The following is a 5,580-nucleotide window of genomic DNA, read 5'->3' as shown; positions in this document are numbered from 1 at the left end:
AGCTCCTCACATATATTTCTGCACACTCAATGGTAAAAGCATTGTGGATCTACACATTATACTCTCTTCTTCCTTTCGAGCACTACTCGCCAGAGTCACCTTTTTCTTCAAACAAAATAAATCCCGGTTTCCTGCACAAACCAGAGGAAATACAAAGATACCCATATACGTTTGAATAACACCTTTAATACCGTGAGTTGGGGTACGCCCATTTTTGCCACTAAAGAAACCTTTACATATGTTTTGCACACCACTTATTGGTGAGTGAGGTACGCCAATCCAGCTCCTCACATATATCTGGATACATTTTTTAGATATACTAATAGACTTACACATGGCATTTGTATTGTCTTATCTTCCTTCTTCTTGAGCACACCCTGGAAATATCACCGTTTGCTTCAAGCAAAAAAATCTCCCGTCTTGTGAACATCACCAAGAAAGATACCTTGATAGGCTTCACACCAACGTACACAAACGTGAGTTTGGTACGCACACACAGCCTATCCTTTAAAAGAAACACTCTAAAATCGACACTTATACACGTTGTTTAAATATAATTTTTATTTTATTTTTTGGGAACAACACCGGCAAATGAAAAAACGGTTCGGACCCTAAAAATTCCATTGACAAAGATCACGCACAGCAAAAGGAAGACTACACCTTGTTGTACCTCTAAGTATTTTATTTGCGCCAGATACACACAACACACCACACAGTACACACACCCACATACCCTACAACACACACAAAAAAATGCATCATAAGTGCTAAATCTCAGGAGTGGATGTGGAATTCATCAACACACACAAGCTAACAAATCAGGAGTGGTGCGTTTCAAACAACAACACCACCACACCTGATTTCATTGCTGAGTATCAATGCAAACACATTCTAAAGGTGCGTACACTGTCTGATCTATCTGGTGGGAACAAAAACCTGGAAATGTATGGGAGCATATAACAATCAAAAATTTCCACCCAAATACAGAAAAACAGAAAAAATATATATACTTTGATAAATTTGTTATATCAGAATGATTAAACAATTTGTCTGACTGATCACTGTCTGTTTTCAAGTGTTTGGGAACAATTTTTTTGATTGTCAGTTGCTCCAATACATTTCCAGGTTTTTGTTCCCACCAGATAGATCAGACCAAATCTGTACGTGTGTACACACCTTCACATTATGGTGGAGGTTTTTACAAATTACGATTTTGGGTCTCTGGCACAGCATAAGATGACATTTTACAGCAATTTTGCAGCGAGCCCCGCGAGGGGAGGCGGTCTCATAAGAAAAACGGGAGTCCAGATATTACATAAGTACCAAAAAAATAAAGTTTTCCTGGGCAACGCCGGGCGGGTCAGCTAGTAACAAATATACTCACGCTGCAATGAAGTACTCAGTAAGAGTAATGATCACGAATCCAGCAGGAAAGCATCTGCAACGTTTCAAATTATTTAAATCGTCATCAGGCATAAAATAAACATAAATACAACTGACCTTATATCCCCAGTCCATCCCATATATATATTTGTCTGATTGTGTGTCTCCAAAACACTGCCATCTTCTTTTGGCAGCGAGTGAAACTACATCTCTTAATTACAAACACAGAGGTAGTCACAAGGTAGCAGACTAGCTTTTGAAGCATTTGGGGGCTTACTAGTACGTGTATGTATCTAATTTAATGGGTGGGAGAACGGTCAACACATACTTTAAACCTCCCGGCTGTTACAGCTGTTTTTCTTGTGCGACCTGCAGGCACATGCTGTCCTGTAAACAATTTAAACACCCACATTCTGACACCATGTTCAATATCAGGTTTTTTTAACTTGCAAAACTTCTTATGTGGTGTACGTGATCGTCTGCCCGTGTGGGCTATACTACATTGGGCAGACGACATGGCCTTTCCATGACCACATGGCAATGCACCGATCGGATATCAACTTGTCGAATACAGGCAAACTGATAGACCGCCCGGTTGCATGACATTTTAAAGATTTGGGCCATTCCATCTCTTCATTAAAATATTTAATTATAGATCAAGTGAAAGAAACAATGCGTGGGGGAGATAGGGCAAAAAAATTATTGGTCCTGGAATCCAAATGGATTTTCAAATTAGGTACCATAAGACCTAATGGTCTAAATGACAAGCTGAATTGGAACAGTTTGATGTAATTTGTCATGTATACCTTTACTGCTCTACTGTCTTTTGTATTGATTCATTGACCTTTGACTCTTTATTGGCTGCCCTATGTATTTTGTCTTTATTAGTGTGCACTGTATGTATTTTTTGTATGTTTTGTATTTATTATATATGTATTACAGTGAGGTCCAGATAGCAGAGTTTCCAGATAGAGTGTAGTGGGAGGACTATAGGTATCTTCTGGCATGTGAGTGTGACATCTGCTGGGGACGGCGGTGTCTTAGCCGCATTCTGATGTGCCTGAGTCTGCACTCATGCACTCAAACTGATGACAGCTATCTATACTCCTGTATTTTAATATTTTGTGTTCTTTTGTTCTAGATGCTGGTTCCGGGGCTACTGCGGGACTCTGCTCCCAGCCGCCGGGAGGTTGAGTGCATCTAAACTTCCGGGAGGTGAGACGCACGCTGGTGGTTGCTGGGCAACACAGCTGACTGGCCTAACCGGATGTAGATGATGACCACTTCCGGCTGACGGGATGGTGACGGCGGCGGACCTTGGACCAGACAGGGGACTTGTGAGTATAAATGTATGTCTTGTATATTATGCATTTGCTGTAGGTTGGAGCTGAGGATGGGGCTCATACCCCGAAACATTCTCCCACCCATTAAATTCATGCTGCAATTTAGTTAATCATCTTGCGAGTACCATTTGTTCCTGCTGCAAGGATTGGAGGTGTGTGTGTATGTGTATATGTGTATATATATATATATATATATATATATATATATATATATATATATATACACACACATCCGAATCCTCGGCACTCCTGTCCACTGCAATTGATACCGCTCCTGGTGCCCTCCTGTGGGGGAACAGATTTCCACCACCAATGTATGGGACAGACGAGGCGGCACTCAGAAGACTTTTTCAAACGATGTATTTAGTGAAAAAAAGCGTGCATCAACGTTTCAGGGTTCAGGAGCCTGATGATGGGGTCCTGAACCCCGAAACATTGAAGCATGCTTTTTTCCTCTAAATAAATTGTTTGAAAAAGTCTTCTGAGTGCCGCCTCGTCTGTCCTATATATATATATATATATATATATATATATATATATATATATATATATGTTACATTGTTGAGGCTGAATAAAGATGTAGGTCCATCAATTTCAACCTGTTGTGATACAAATTATGAATGTTGGTTGTAACCCTGTATGTTTTTAACCAGTAGATCTTAATTTAAATGCATTTATTGTGTCTGCCAACACCACCTCTTTAGAAAGAGAGTTCCAGAATTTAATTGCCCTGAGAGTAAAAAGTTTTTCCTTCTAAGGGTACAAAATCTACTATTCTCTAGTCTAAATGGATGCCCTCGTGTCCTAGAGTCCTTCCACAAAGCTAAAAGGTTGTCTGACAGTTTGTTATATCGGCCCCTGATATATTTGTACATATTTTGCATGTCTCCCCTTTGTCCAATCTGTCTTAGTTTAAATTCTCCAACCCTTTTATTAGCTTTGGTGCTCTTATTTGGGCTTTTTGCAGTTCTATAATGTCCTTTTTGTAGTGCAGGGTGTAGAATTCTCCGTATTCTAGATGTGGTCTAACCAATCTTATAAAGTGGCAAAAAATAAATTTTACTCCTTAGCCTCCATCCTTCTTATGCTAGTTTCCTGTTGGCTCTTTTTGACACTGAGCACTACACCCCAGTTTGTTGTCAATTTGGACTCCTAGATCCTTTTCCAATTCTTTTTAAAAGCCTTTAAGCCGGCATCAGTCAGGTTGGGCAGTTTTCTCTCGTCTGCATTATTTTGTAATGTAACGTTGTCAAACTTCTCAATAGCTGGAGTTAAGACCCCTCACTTCTTGTTTTTCACTACGGCTGAGTTGACGTGCAACTGCGCAGATTGACATGCGCAAAGGTCAAAAAGGTAAATATGACCCGACCTTACAGTCGATGCTACACTTTTGATCCAAATTAGTGTAGTGTTTATTATTTTGTTTTTTGTTATTTATAGGTTTTTCTACAAAAAGGAGCATGAGCAACATCAACATATATGATCTTTCTTAGAGGAATCTGATTCAGAACAAAGTGACCATTCGACAAAGTTTATTTGCCAAGAACATATTGTTCCGTACTGCAGCAAGTGTGCCAATATGCTGCAAGAAAGTGATTATTATAAGACTTTGCATTTATTTCCCAAATATCTCGTATTCACTTACACCAAAACCTACAATTTACTGTATGTGAAAAGTTTACTTTTATCTAGTTTAATAACAGTGAGACTAAGGATGTCTATTTTTGTTTTTATAATAGTAAAATAAAGTTCCTAAGATTACTTGTAAGGCCTTTTATATCACATAAATAAGTCTTTTTTTTTTTTAATATTTTTTATTGAAAAAAATGAAAAAGAATGACACATGGTACATTAAAAACATCAACAAGTAGTACAATGAGAAAGACATAGAGTGGCACATCACAGTATCTCGACAGCAGACACATTTACATATGCATTCTGAATATGAGCACAACATGTAATACCATTACTGGAGGAGGAGTGAACATGGAAGGAGCCGGGACAGGCTATAATTTCAGAGAGGGCGGTGTCCCCTCTCCAGAGTGGCCAAACTATACCATGTTGGAAGTGAAACCGCTTGTCTAATGCAGTCTTTTTCCTGAATTGTGAGAGTAGGTATATATAGCAGCCAAGTGTCAAAGAATTTAGGTGCCTTGGTCTCCACATCCAACAGACACTCTATCCAATCCATCTGGAAAAGAAATTTTAATCTCGGGAGCATAAGTTGTAAAGAAATGGGATTGGGGTGTATCCATTGGGAGAGAATGTTTTTTTTGGTGGCCACTGCAATTTTAGCCAGGAGACCCTTAACGCCTCGTGTGAGGTGTGTGTGTGTCTGGCGCATAATTATTCCACAGTGCCCATGAGTGGGTTATGGTAAAAGTTATCTTCAAAGTATGGGTGATGTATCGTTGAATATCTAGCCAAAAGGCCTGCACCAAATCACATGACCATAAACAATGAAACATGTCTGCTTCTGGGGACAAGCATTTGAAACAGTTGGAGTCGTCGGATATACCCATCAGAAAACATTGTTTGGGTGTGTAGTATGCCCTGTGTAAAATTTTAAATTGCATCTCAGCGTAGGATGATGAGACAAGCAGTTTGTTTAATGATATTTTGGCTTTGATAATAGATGTGATCGGGATATCTGGGAAAGCCGTGTTCCAATGAATCAATCCCTTTTTGACCTTTGAAAGATCTAAGGTAGTGCGGATGTGGCTATACAACAGAGAGGTTGGCGTTTGTCTACCCTTTCTGTATACAATCATAAGGTCCAAAGCTCTATCAGATCCCTCTTTGTATAGTTTAGGTATGGTTTTTGTCAAGTAGCTCCTGACCTGAAAATAAGCGA

At 39.3% G+C, this 5,580-nt stretch overlaps 1 long non-coding RNA gene across 1 annotated transcript; it reads left to right on the top strand.

Annotated features, from left to right (window-relative positions):
- Nucleotides 1-701: 701 nt before the first annotated feature.
- On the top strand, nt 702-4,434 carry LOC146030552 (uncharacterized). Its single transcript, XR_014456048.1, has 3 exons — nt 702-2,720; nt 3,992-4,079; nt 4,167-4,434. It is a non-coding gene; the product is annotated as an uncharacterized LOC146030552 (long non-coding RNA).
- Nucleotides 4,435-5,580: the final 1,146 nt, after the last annotated feature.

The sequence above is a fragment of the Crinia signifera genome, chromosome 1 (genome assembly GCF_055691185.1).
Source record: "Crinia signifera chromosome 1, ASM5569118v1, whole genome shotgun sequence".
Lineage (NCBI taxonomy): Eukaryota > Metazoa > Chordata > Amphibia > Anura > Myobatrachidae > Crinia > Crinia signifera.
Note: the sequence above shows the minus strand (reverse complement) of the source record. Positions and strands in the feature narration are given on the sequence as shown.